At 39.4% G+C, this 14,497-nt stretch overlaps 1 protein-coding gene across 1 annotated transcript in view; it reads right to left on the bottom strand.

Annotated features, from left to right (window-relative positions):
- LRRC8C (leucine rich repeat containing 8 VRAC subunit C) overlaps positions 1 to 13,797 on the bottom strand; it is an 82,095-nt gene extending 68,298 nt beyond the window's left edge. Inside the window, exon 1 of the mRNA XM_069478189.1 lies at positions 13,594 to 13,797. The gene's annotated coding sequence lies outside the window, so the exon portion shown is untranslated. The remainder of the gene's footprint in view (positions 1 to 13,593) is intronic.
- Positions 13,798 to 14,497: the final 700 nt, after the last annotated feature.

Below are 14,497 nucleotides of genomic sequence, written 5' to 3'. Positions count from 1 at the left end.
GAATTGTATACTGTAAACAAATGCATAGTATATAAATTATATCTCAACACAGCTGTTAAAAATGTACTTTAGTTCATGCAGTTGGTTCATGTATTTTGGTTCATCCTATCTGTTTTCTGACAGGATGCCTATTTAACTGTTAGGTACTAACTTCCTTATATTTGTCTCATAGGTCAGACATCTAATCATTAATTACAATAAAAATTTAAGGCTATATGTGCTCAACAACATTGAATTATAACTAATATCTGTTTCTTTAATGGTTGGAAACTTTATGTAATGTTGCAATAATGTGAAATCATGAAAATTCATATTTCTCTGATAAGTTCTTAATATGAACAGTGATTGCGTTATTTTTAAATGGTAGTGTAAATTATAATTCAAAATAATTCATTTTAAGACTGGGGGATAATATTCAAATTAGGTAATGAATAATCTTTAGCAATAAACTTATTATACAATAGTTTCAACCTATGTATCATATCTATGCAGGAATATATTTTCTTCTTTACAACATTCAAGTAAGATTATAATAATTATCTTATGCTTTATAAAATTAATTTCATCTTAAAAACTAAAGTTGAACACTTTAAAAACTCTCATCCACCATTTTTTGGCCTATAGGATATGAAAAATAACATTTTTAAGATAAATATCAGATAAAATTATGTTTTAAAGTAGCTAAGTAGAATAGATAACTGGCCACTCAAAAAGAAAAATTATTTTTGAGATGTTCTTTTCTCAATATGTGTCTGTAAAGTTATTTACTTACTGTATACTGTACCCAGATAGCAAAAGGAATATTTTTCCTCACCCGACCCAAATGTTTTCTTACAAAGGGACAATTAGCTTTCATGCTTTTGTGCTGCTTTTTGGTATTTTAAAATACCAATCACTTAAACAAGCAGAATAATAAGGATTTCTGGCCTCTAGAGAAATTAAAATTCTAACATATCTTATATACTTTCTGATGTAGTTGTTACTAGTTAATAAGCTAGCCAACTATGGATTTCAATTATCCTTGGTATCTGTACTCTTATCTGACAACATTTTACAATGTTGCTTTACTTTAAGCTCATGTTCTAAATTTGGAGCAATAAAAAAAGGAGCAGATGCTTTTATACCCAAAACATGTTTGATACACACTAGAAAACATCTAGGTAGCACCAAAGGTTTGTTCCCTCCCCTATAATCCAGGATGTGGCACTCACAAGTTAAAGGGATGCTGGAAATAATTAGTTTTAATTGATTTGCTCCTTAATTTGGTCAACAGTAGGCAGCACTTTTTATTGCACTCACATTATGGGAAAAGCTGTTAAGTAAAAAAAAATAATAATAATAATAAGCAAAATACTAGTAATGTGATTTTGTTATTAGACACCCTTTCAGGACAAGTAAAATCATATTCACATCCAAGGGCTGACTGACACAGTGATTATCAACAGTTCTACTTGTATTTCCTTTTGTAAATTTTAAATATCTGCATGTCAATTAAAAATTAGTGTGGCACTTATTTTTAGTTATTGCTTTGTATATTCCTTAGGATATACAATCCTAATTTCTAACCACAAAGTGTGTAAGGAGACATAGTTTTACTTCTTTCTTTCTAATCTTTAATATTTTTTCATCCTTATTGCACTGGCTAGCCTCTTGGATAATGTTGAATGGAATTGATGAGAGCAGATGTCATTGCTTAATTCTTTATTTTAGGGGGAAAGCATTCAAAACTTCACCATTAAGTATGATGTAAGCTATAGGTTATTTTAAAGTAAAAGACCTTTATGAGATTTACAGATAATCTTTGAGAATTTTAGCATGAATAGATGTTGAAAATGTTGAATGTATTTATTGAGCTAGTAAAAGAGGAAAACCATATGATTTTTTAACATGGTGAATTACAGTGATAGGTTTTTGAATGTTAAACCAATCTTGCATTCTTGTGATTAAACCCTTTTTGACGTTTTCCTTATGGGAAAGTTTTTGGTTATAAATAAATTTGTCAGGCTTTGAAATTTGTGCTCTTCAAGGAATTTTCTTCCCATTTAATTTAAGTTGTTAAATGTATTGGCTCATAGTTTTCACAGTATTTCCTTGCTATCCTTTAATGTCAGTAGGGTCTGTAGTGACACCCCTTTTTCACTTCTGACATTGGTAATTTGGGTTCTCTTTCTCCCCTTCCCCCAAACCCCCACTTCTTTATAGGTTTTGCTAGATTGATTTCTCTTTCCAAAGTATGGAGTTTTGGTTTCTTTAATTTTTTTCTATCATTCATCTGTTTTCCATTTCATTTATTCTGCTCATAAATCTAGTATTCCCTCCTACAGTTTTTGGAATTTAATATAGCTTCTTGTGGTGAAACTAAGATCATTGATATTAAATGTTTCTTTTCTAATATAAGCACATCAAGCACTATATTGGATATTTCATATGTTAAGAAGCTCTAAAGTCTGTTATCTTCTGAAAAGTACTGATTTTGGTTTTAGCAGGCCATTAACTTGGTTATGCTCAAACTCTAAACTCTGTCTTCCCTAAGGTGGGCAGCAGCTAAAATATCAGTTCAGGTGCTTTAGCCTTCCAGCTGTCCTTCCCAGCTAGGCTCTCACCTCCCACAAGCATTCCTGGGGTCAGGCAAAGATTTAGAAAGAGTTTATATGCAGATTTGGGGGCTTTTCCTTTTATGGGACATCTTTTTTTCCTAGGACTTCCCCATCACTTCCCAACTACTGTAGAAGGCTCAAATTCAACATTCTGACTTTTCAAGTCAGTGTGACTACAATGTTGGGTTTGAGAGTCAGTAGCTCTGCACCACATGGACTGGGTAATAGTTGAAGGAGAAAATCCATAATTCAAATCTCACCCAGTGCTGCTGTTCTCAATGATCAGCTGCCCTCCAGTTCCTGCTTGCTCTTGGTTGCTCTCCTATGCCTTCAAATAGTTGGGTTTTATATTTTGTTCAGAGTTTATAATTGTTATATGCTCAATAGTTAATTGATACAAAGCTATACTGACATTGATGTTTTATTTTTTGAAAGGTATTTGGTAAAGCCCCTATTTTTCCTCTTAGATTATCTCTAACCCTTTGTTTAACAGGTTATTTCAGAGCATTTGTAGGGTATCTTTTTAAAAAACTCTAAAATCAAAAGACTTCTTTTTTTTTTTTTTGAGACAGAGTCTCGCTCTGTTGCCCAGGCTAGAGTGAGTGCCGTGGCGTCAGCCTAGCTCACAGCAACCTCAAACTCCTGGGCTTAAGCAATCCTACTGCCTCAGCCTCCTGAGTAGCTGGGACTACAGGCATGTGCCACCATGCCCAGCTAATTTTTTCTACACATATTTTTAGTTGTCCAGATAATTTCTTTCTATTTTTAGTAGAGACGGGGTCTCACTCTTGCTCAGGCTGGTCTCGAACTCTTGAGCTCCAGCGATCCGCCCGCCTCGGCCTCCCAGAGTGCTAGGATTACAGGCGTGAGCCACCACGCCCGGTCTTTAAAATTAAAAGACTTCTAACTTAAATATGTCTGATTATTGGTTATGCTTGTAGGTATATCAAAATTCAAATCTGTTTGACTGGTATATTATCAAATAATACTGTATATGTCAGAAACCAAGTTTTAGGGGGTGAGGGACTAAATTCCTCAGAAAACTACACAAGTATACTCTTTCGAATTCTGGAACTTGTAAAATCTCCAGTATTCTCTCACCATGAAGGAAAACATACTGTATGAAATGACAATAGGAAAAGCTGTGACTATAAACTAGTAAATACCCAGGAGAACATAAAAATCCTTTTAATAATTAGACTTTAAAGAGGTAAACTTAGGAAAACACAACTAGTTTTTATTAAAGATCAATTAAATGAACTTTATTCTAATTACACCTAAAAGCAATAAAAAAATTATTTGTGGATAACTCTACTATTATGGAATCTATGATTCTCTAGAAAATGTAACACAAGTAAAGATAAATTTGCCTAGTCCACAAAACTATGCAAAATGGCAATCATTACTGTACACACTGAGACCTTTGCTTCTCCTGGTAATGTAGCTATTTGCATAGGTTAAGAATGTGTCCTTCTTCCTACTGGTATATAATTAAATAAGTCTAATTTGTAAGATGCTTGCCCAAAGTATCACATTTAGAGACAGATTTAGCTTGCTATGACAATCCCATTACTAAGGTACTAATGATACACTTTATAAAGGGTAGCAATGCCTACAATGTTCTCCCTGGATTCTAGTCTGGTACCTACTCCATGGCCTACAGAATTTCAACTTTTCAAACAATAAAGAATATAACTTTCTAGAAGGACAAGAATCTTAGGGGGGAAAAGAGAGTCCTCAAGAAAATAAGGATCACAGTTATAATTCCTACAGGCAAAAGTGGATGAAGATAAATTAGATACTTCTTGAATTCCAGCCTTGGAATAGGCTGAGAGGACAGTACTGTAAAAAGTGTTTCTAGTGTGAACAAAACAATAAAAAATATAACTTTAAGGATTTTGCAAAGCCTCCACAAAGAAGTTAACTCCTTAGCCTTAGTGGTTGTCCAATATCATATGGCAATGAACTTTCTGACCACATAACAGGATAGTTTAAATGGGTTAATAAATACCTCTTGCTAGGCCAGGCATGGTGGCTAATCCTAGCACTTTGGGAGGTCAAGGCAAGAGGATCACTTGAGGTTAGCAGTTCAAGATCGGCCTGAGCAAAGGCGAGACCCTGTCTCTACTAAAAATAGAAAAAATTAGCTGAGTGTGGTGATGTGCGCCTGTAGTCCCAGCTACTTGGGAGGCTGAGGCAGGAGGATCACTTGAGCCCTGGAATTTGAGGTTGCTGTGAGCTAGGCTGATGCCACGGCACTCTAGTCAAGGCAATGGAGCAAGACTTTGTCTCAAAAAAAAAAAAAAAAAAAAAAGACAGAAAGAAAAAAAATACCTCTTGCTATACCTTTTTAAACAAAACATGCTAAACAGAACATACAAAATATAGAAGCCCAGTCCATAAACTATATAAAATAGATAAGACTGAAATAGTGTTAGTTATGCTTTGAAAAACTTCTCTGATGTAGAAAACAATCAAAGTATTATCAGTGTTTATACAAATATTGCTGGTAATCTTGACCGTGGATGTATAGTGAATGAGCAATGACTTTAATACAAAAATGGAATGAGATGGATAGACCTTTCCTTGATGAAGATGGATTTGCAAAGATTGTCTAAATTGAGCAACTATTTTTTTGTAAATGTTTCAAACTTGATTTGGAACAGAACCTACTTGCAAAGTAGAATTCACAATCTCCTTTTGTGAAGAAATTAATATTCCTGATAAAATGCTTAAGGAATTTTCTGATTAACTTTAATGGGGAAAGACTTGTTCTTGGAAACCAGCTACTAGCCATCCAGTTAATTGTCAGCTGCCAGTCAAGATTCTATTGACCTTGAATCCACATTTTTTTATCTAGCCTAACAATAGCTAACCATTCCCTGTTTTAAATCAAATGTCCCTAAGAATGAATTTCTGAAACAACCTACCAGAAACCTTTTATATATAAAACTGAGATAAAACTCATAAATGATTTGTCTAAAAAGTTTTTTTCTAACAGTTTATTAGTTACTTGTCACCATTCCCTTAGGAATAATTTTACTTTTGCCCTAATGGCACACAGTCTTTTTTCATCTTGCATTTCATTCATTTATTCAATCAGCAAATATTTATTAATCCCTTGCTTCATGTTGTATACTCTTCTAAATACTTGTGATACAGCAACAAATATAACAAAAAAAAAACCAAAAACCCAAAACTGTAGTACATCTGTATGGTTTGTTTGTTTATTTTTCTTCAAGGTATCAACCTGTACTTTCCTTAAATAAATTTAATTGCTTCGTTTTGACTATTTCCTTTCACTTTTGTTTTATTTATTTTATTTTAGTTTGCCATGCTCATTTCAAATCCTTGCTTCAACACTAAAACACTCTATCAACCATGGGGTCACTTACATAAATATCAGATATAAATTTTCTATTATGCCATCCGGATCCTTAAATTGCTGAAACACCCAACTCAGATCCAAATCCAGGACACACTTCCAGCTGCTAACTCTTCAGTTGATAATCACTTTCTGGTTACAATGATCCACATAACTGTGCCTTAGCTAGAAAGTTTTGTCTGCTGCATGGTATTTCCTGACTTTACTGATAAACACATTCCCTAGACTTTGCTAATGTCAAGGGAGGTAATATAAATTAGCCTCACAATGTTTTCTAAAGAACCCATTCTTATAGTTATTTAAAAATTTGAGGTGTTATTAACTAAATAATTTTCTATGGTATTTTCCCAGAAGTTAGATTTATAGGTGATATCTTTCCTATTTACAAAAAAAAAAAAAGAGAGAGAGATTTGGAAGATATTTGAGAAAGACTAGATAGTAATTTTTATTGATTTTGACAGGTTCTTATCTATGAGTTTTCATATTTTTAGCTTATTAAGTGATTTTTACCTAGGATTTACTTTTATGTCCTAACCTTATGTTTTTATATGCTTGCTCCTAATTTATAATTATTTATATGCTTTCTCCTTATTTTTCAATCACATATCTCTTAATGTTCCTATGAGGAAGGGATGACTTTTAATTAATTATACTATCAAATTTTGTTACCAGCATCTAAAATAATAGAAAAGGAAATGGATATACTCCAAATAGTAGGTAAGAACTGTTACTGTAAAATATATCATCAAATACCTACAACACGACTATTTCTTGAGCAGCTATGTCCCAGGCACTTTGCAAATGCTGTGGATACAGCAGTGAACAAGACAGATACAACCTCCACCCCCGTGGAAGTTTCAGTGTAGCTCCACAAATAAAACAGAGAGAAAAGATGTTAAAAAGCAAATATATTTCTCGAGATTTGAGGGACAAGGAAAGGGAAAAGAACAATATGGTTAAAATAAAAGCTGGAGGACATGAAGGATGAGTTGTTCTGGGGGAAGGGAGCATGTCAGGGTATGACAGGCTCCAAATGATGAAAGCAGCCAATACATAAAGAAGACAAGCTCCTCTAGTCCAAGCAGCTCCTGAGACTAGACATCAGGGCCGGGCGTGGTGGCTCATGCCTATAATCCCAGCACTTTGGGAGGCGAAGATAGGAGGATCACTTGAGGCCAGGAGTTGAAGACATCAGAAGCCCATGCTCACGCTCCTTACAGAACCTGAGCAAGGAACTGAACATGAAAAAGCCAAAATGACTTCAGGGGTTCTCCCTTCCCCCAAAATTCACTTGTTGCCAACTGAATTTCTCAGATATAGAGCACAGGGTTTCATAATTATAAATAAATAGTTTAAAATACAAAATCTCTAGTAGAGGCAAACTAATTTATACCCAAACATAATTGACTAGTCATAAGAATGAATGGCTATTATCAGAGCATTCTCGGCATAACAGAAATAAAGGATGTTTAATGTTTGAAGTTGGTGGAGGTTGTGGGGGAAGGATGCAGGTAAAGAGGACTTTGGGAAGTACCTTTATGAATTTAATAATTTTGCCAATTAAAATTGGGACTAGGAGTTTTACATTTTTTACATATAAATTTCTATTTAGGAGCCAAAAAATTATGCTTTTTAAAAATAGAGGTAAAATAAAAGCAATTTAATTCCAGAGGATTTGTAAATTAAGGTATCATCTACAGTCATACAAACTATATTGATGTATTGATTATTCTTCATGTCTTTAAGTTTCATATAGCTCTTTTGTGATTTTCAAATATAATATAGAATCATGTTACACCATGTCTTCTCAATGAGGACAATCTTGCCCCTGGTAAAAATGCGTTGGGGAGGGAAGGTGAGGTAAAAAAAAAATCTTAAATAATGGTTTGTGATCCACCAAAGGGTCACAGTTCATAAACAGATAAACAGTGAATCTGTGGTATTATGATTTATTTTTAAAAATCTCGCAGGCTGAGAGTGATAATGAAAAAAAGGTTGAAAACCATTTCTCTATGAGTTCCATTATATTCTCCGTTGTATTTTTTGAGCTGTTGGGTAGTTTTTTGGTTTAGACTAACTTTCCTTCTTGCTCTACCTTTACAACCTTTTCTGGTATGGGAATAACTTACATTTCTGAGTCCTTTGAAAGGTTCTTTAAAGCTGTGGTCCCCAATCCCTGGGCCTCAGACTGGTACAGGTCTGTGGCCTGTTAGGAACTGGGCCACACAGCAGGAGGTGAGCGGCAGGTGAGCAAGGGAAGCTTGATCTGTATTTATAGCCACTCCCATCCCTTGCATCACTGCCTGAGCTCCGCCTCCTATCAGGTCATCAGCAGCGTTAGATTCTTCTAGGAGCGTGAACCCTACTGTAAACCTCATCCGAGGGATATAGGTGGCACACTCCTTATGAGAACTTGTCCAAAACCATCTCCCCCCACCCCCGCCACCAGCCCCCATCCATGGAAAACTGTCTTCCATGAAACCAGTCCCTGGTGCCAAAAAGGTTGGGGACCGCTGCTTAAAGAACATATAGCTCTCCTGGATTCCCTTGACTCAAAATACTTCGGTTATCTGGGACATTTTCAGTTACTTCCCTAAGCTTTAAAACATTTCTTAAAATTGATTTTTTAATTTTGCCAATTCTTCATTTTCTTTTCTGAACCCTATTTATTTTCTGAACCCCTATTACCATTCCTCCATCAACTGCCATTTGGTTAGATATACCATAGACTATAGAACCATATTCTACAAGGACACCCATGGAACACCAGAAAATGATCCTAAATTCACTACCAAAACTTGTGACAGTGTTACACTTGTAAGTAGATATTCCAGATTTTCTGTTGTTGTTGTTGTTTAATGCCTGATATTGAAAAAGAGCTTAATCATTCTCAACTTTGTAATGATTGGGAAATTTTCAATATATTCCTGCCAAATTATCTGCTTTAAACAAAGCTATAAGATTACTCTCTTACCTTCTGTGCTGGCCCCACGGCAAGTGGGAGTATATTCATGTGCTAGATGTCCAAGGTTACACTGGTTTCTCTCCTCTCTTGCCCCTCTTGACCCTGCAGTCTCTTTCCTATTTTTATAGTCCAGGAATGACCAACGTCTAGCAGGCCTCAGTCATACAGCATTACAGGCATACTTAATTTCTTTTATCTCTTCCTTTTTATTTTTCTACCCTTTATATTTGTGGTGAGACTGTCTGGGTCTTTTGCCTGTGTTAATTTTCTCATGAAGGTCACTTTTGGTTGTAACCTTTGCACTGAGCCATGATTAGTCCTATTTCCAAGTGGTTTGAAATCCTCCTTGCTCATTATCTCAACCTTCTCTCTGAGGCAGGTGTTCCTTTCTCTCAGGTAAATCCTATTCTTAATTAAAGAAATCCATCTGGGCCATTACCCTATCTCAACTACCAATGTGCTCAATATATTTGCAACCTAATGAGGTTATTATATCAACATGGGAGCAATTTATTGGTCAAACATAGCTATCTTACATAGTACCTAATGGCCAAGGCTTTATTTAAGAACGATGGCCTTCTGGTAAAGGTAATCACTAGTTATATTAGTGGAGAAGGCTGGGATGAACAAGTCTCAAGATAACAAGGAAGGTGTTGCCAACAACAATCATGTAATAGAGACAAATAATTTGGGTGTCCTTCCTAATTATTGTAAGGTTCTTAGAATATCTGATGTGTCTTTCATTCAGGAAATAGAAACCATCTATGTGTTATCCCAAGCAAAGAATATAAATAAACTTAAAAAATTATCCCTGACCTCAAAGAGTTTACAGTCTTTCATAGTATATTACCTGGGAACATAACTAAAAATTTTAAAAAGCATTAGGGGTACATGTTGTCTGAATTATTATATAAGTGAGCTGACAACAGATTTAGAGGGAGGCATACAGGCTCAGGAAGGAGGTGGCTTTTATGCTGGGCCTGGAAGGAGATGCAGAATTTCAGCTGGTAGAGGCTTGGTCAAGAGTGAGGTATGCGGTAGGGAGGTACTAGCATTGTCATGATACTCTGTATGATAAGCAAGGCTAAGAGATCAGGAGAGGCAGAAAACAGGAAAGTGTGCTTGCCAAAAAATACAAATTCCAATCCGTTGAAATATCGCTAATAAAGTTCTCAAAAATGCAGAGTAAAGGAAAAACTACAAAAGGCGAGTGCATGTTTCTAACTCAAGACTACAGGCCGGGCGTGGTGGCTCACGCCTGTAATCCTAGCACTCTGGGAGGCCGAGGTGGGCGGATCGTTTGAGCTCAGGAGTTCGAGACTAGCCTGAGCAAGAGCGAGACCTCATCTCTACTAAAAATAGAAAGAAATTATATGGACAGCTCAAAATATATATAGAAAAAAATTAGCCGGGCATGGTGGTGCATGCCTGTAGTCCCAGCTACTCGGGAGGCTGAGGCAGGAGGATCCCTTGAGCTCAGGAGTCTGAGGTTGCTGTGAGCTAGGCTGACGCCACGGCACTCACTCTAGCCTGGGCAACAGAGTGAGACTCTGTCTCAAAAAAAAAAAAAAAAAAAAAAGACTACAAAAAAATGATGCAATTCAAAAGTTAAAGGTACTAAAAACCAGATTAGACCTCTGTATAGCTGTGTGAAGAGTGAATCATTGATAGCAGTGACTAATCATTACATGCATGCAAAATGTACATAAAGAAATACAGCAGAAATTTCAATTAGTGCTAGGATACACTGGTGTTTATCCTTACTGAGCACCCACTAGGTGACAGGAGCTGTCCTTTACATGCATTGTTACGTTCAATCTGCACAATGATCCAGCTAGATAGGCTTTATTAACCTCAACACATACGAGGAAACTAGAGTTCAGAGAAGTTGAAAAATGTGAGCTCATTTGCACTCCTGCTGTGCAGTTGAGTCTGAATTTGATATCAGCTTTTCCTATCTTGAGGCCATGCTCTTTACTCCATGACAAACTAGAATGATTTATATTTCCAAAGAAATTAAGTGGATTCAAGGATACCTCCATACCAATGTAATGCTCATTAGATGTAATATGCTTTCATGAGTGATCCAGGAATGGAATATAAAATCTTGGGAGTATGTTGCAGCCCATGAAACCATCAGCTACATGTAGATGAGAAAAATTGGTGGGCAGGAGTGAATTGTCCATAAGATTGAACTCTGAATCAGTCATTTAATATAATCAATGGCAAGAACATAGGTTTTGGAAACAGATGGCTCAAAATTCAAATTCTGTATACTAGCTACATGAAAAACCTTGGACAGGTGATTTTACAACCTCTGTATTCCCATATAGTCATTATAGTAAGTTAACAATAAATTTATGTAGAAAAAAAGCACAGCAGTTTTGGATAACAGAAAAAAGTATATCAGTAAGACTAAAGAGGCTTGGCCTTATTCAGTCATTAACTTAGCTGTATGGTCTTTGGCAAGTCACAAACTTTGAGCTTCTTTCTTCTGTAAATGTGGATGGTACCATCTACCTTAGGAATATTTTGTAAGAATCTGAGATAATGTGTATTAATTACCTATCACAGCTAGACTATTCACATTAAATCATTAACACAATTATTTGCAAATAAGTATAGTTTCCACTTCATTTCTTTTTAAACTTGGGCTCTATTATGACTATAACAAAATTACTACAGACTATTAAAAGATCTTAACAACAATTTGGTAAGACTTGGACACCTTAGGAGTTAAAAGTATTTCTAATTTTGTATTGTTTTTAAAAGATAAACTTCATATAAGTGAAACATTTTCATTCATTTCTCTTATAGCTCCTAATGCATATTTTTCACAAAAGCATTCCTTTTTAATATGCATTTCATTAAGTGCTTAGTCAATCTGAGAAAAAAGAGATTAGTATTTTTAACAAAGCCTTTGATAATTTTTTTTAACAAGAAAATTGTTAAATATGCTTGCTGATACAGTCATTGGGTTGGTGGGCCCTATCTGTGATCACTCTATTACATGAATCATGGAAAATATCTATCTTTGCAAAACTGTCCCTACAGCTCTCTCAAAGGAAATAAACAAACAGACTCCAAAATGGAATTTAAGTTAATCACTCCAAAGTATAGCAAATCAGGGTTACACTCCTGCCTTCACAAGCAAGTCACAAGAAATTCAAAATAGAATACAGTTGTATAAATCTAATCTGTTTTCTTTGTCCACACATCCAGCACATTGTTTATGAACCTGAGCCAGTTTTGTGAAGTTCAGATTACGTTTTGGGTTCACAAGTTTTCCACAAATTGTTAAAAAAGTAAGGAGGATTTCTACATGTATACAGTGGATTGGCTCTGGCGATTGTGCAGCGTTGTGCCAACAGAGAGGATCACCATCACTTTTACTCCTCCCTCATCTGGATGGCATCGTAATGACCTGCCCACACTGAAGCCCCATCCAGGCTTTGGGAAACCACTACATACCTGTCCGAAAACGGGACCGTTAGTTAAGGCTACATTTGTCACACTACCGCGGTCTCGAAAGAATTATGTGACTAAAATAGGACTGCGATTTCCTCCACCTATTCCTCTCCCCAAAGGCTGTGTTAAATAGGGTAATTCAAGCCTCCCTCGGCCAAGCGCCGACACTCCCACAAAGATTGATTCGATCTTATTTTTTACTTTAAGGAGGATGGGAAACTCCTAAAAATGTTTCCTAGCTGGTTTGCTGGGAGTTTAAAATGCTTAAGGAATTTGACACCAAGAGAAGTTTGGCCCTAACACTCTGAAACATCCGCATTAGAATGCGGGCTAGGTGGCTATTGCAAAGCTAGGGACAGTGCGAGGTTTTGGAGAAACTGTTTGGAAGCCGGTGTACACCGGCAAGCGTGGGGGTTGGGGGTGGGGAGAGGGAATAATTGGCTGAGGTAGAAAAGAAAGGCTTCAGCGTCTACAGAGCACATCCTAAGGTTCCTGAGTGCCTAACTCCATCCCTAACCACCTGGTTGCTGAGAACCAGCTGGAAAGGAAAAGCTGAGCGAGCCTCGGGTTTGGGATGAAGGCAGCGGTCCTGGCCTCAACCGCTGGCCTAGACACCTGGCTCTCTGGGGCCCGCCCGATTCGGCTAAACCCTCCTTTCCCCTCTGGTCCAGCAGGTGAGCAGACTGTGCTCTCTCGTTTCTTTCAGAGACCTTCAAATTCCTTTCCCTCCCCCAAGTGCCAACTTCAGGGGTTCGGAGGTGGCACGGGGGGACAGACTAGAAAGGGCAGGCCCTGGGGTCTCAGGGATTTTCAAGGCAGGAAAGAACGACGATCGCCCCGGGCCGCGACCGCCTTTTCTCCTCGTCCCACGCCCGCCCACCCGCAGAACCTGCCGCGAGCGCGGCGCTTGGCGCCAGGCTGGGGTCTCTCGCGCGGACGCCCGGGCTGGCGTGGGATGGGTGGGGTAGGGTTTGGCGGGTCCCTGAGCCGTAGAAGCGGAGGGTTCCAGGCACCACACGCTGGGCAGGCGACCACATTCTGCCTGTCGGAGAGCGGGGAAGAGGCAGGGACGCGAGCGAGGCGGGGCGAGTCCTGGCTCCTGCGCGCCTAGCGGACCGAGCCGGGTGGCCCTCTGCGGGCTGCCCGTCTCCATCCCTGCGCGGATCCCCCGCCCTTACCTCTGGGCGCGAGGGTGCCGGCTGGAGAGGGTGCTGGGGAGCGGCGAGCTGTCTCTGGGTAGCGCTCAGCAGCGGCCAGCGACGGCGGGGTCGCCCGCGGGGCGGCTGCTCATTGCTCGTCGCGCCCGGAGCACTGCGGCCGCGGCCACAGAGGCGCCTTCCTCCTTGTCCTCTTCGCGGGCTCCGAGCCGGGACGCAGCTAACGCCCCAGCCCCGCAGCCCTCCTCCCCTCCGCCTCCCGGGCCGCGGACGGAGCCGCCTCCAGCGCCGCCCCGCGCGCAGCCGGGCCAGCGGCAGCCAGCGCCGCCCAGCGCCCGGCCCCGGGGTCGCCGCCACCGCCCGCCGAGCCGCCTCAGCGGTGCCAGCCCCGCTGTGACGCAGGCCGCGGTGTCGGGAACTTCCTCCCCTGCAGAGACTACCGCGCGTCCGGGACCCGCCAGCGAGGGCTGCGGCCGGCCGCTGAAGGCTTGCTTCGGGACGAGGAAAGAAGTCCTCCCTTCGCTTGGCGACAGGGCCACTCCCACCTCTAAGACGTCCACCTGGAGGGCTCTGCGCGGGGGAATCGCCTGCGTCTAATATCGCCTCCACCCTCATCCCTAACAAAGCGCGGAAAACCCGAGGCTTCTGTGCGCCCAGCGCCTGCTCGGCTACCGTGGCTCCTCCCCTGGGTAAGTTAGAAGGCGGCAGCCACCGCTAAAGATAGCCGTTTGGGGAACTCCTCCAAAGGCCGGGGTCAGAATGAAGATAACCCCTCCACAGGGGAACCGAAGGGCCTCATAAGAACACAAGGGTGGGGAGGGGATTGTGGGATGCGTTGATGGAGGGAGACGGAGAAGGAAAAGGATGAAACCCAATATCCCTGGATCATGAAGACCTTGCACCCCTTGACAACCAAGTCTCCTCT

The sequence above is a fragment of the Eulemur rufifrons genome, chromosome 8 (assembly GCF_041146395.1).
Source record: "Eulemur rufifrons isolate Redbay chromosome 8, OSU_ERuf_1, whole genome shotgun sequence".
Taxonomy (NCBI): domain Eukaryota; kingdom Metazoa; phylum Chordata; class Mammalia; order Primates; family Lemuridae; genus Eulemur; species Eulemur rufifrons.
This window is presented reverse-complemented; position numbering and strand designations above follow the sequence as displayed.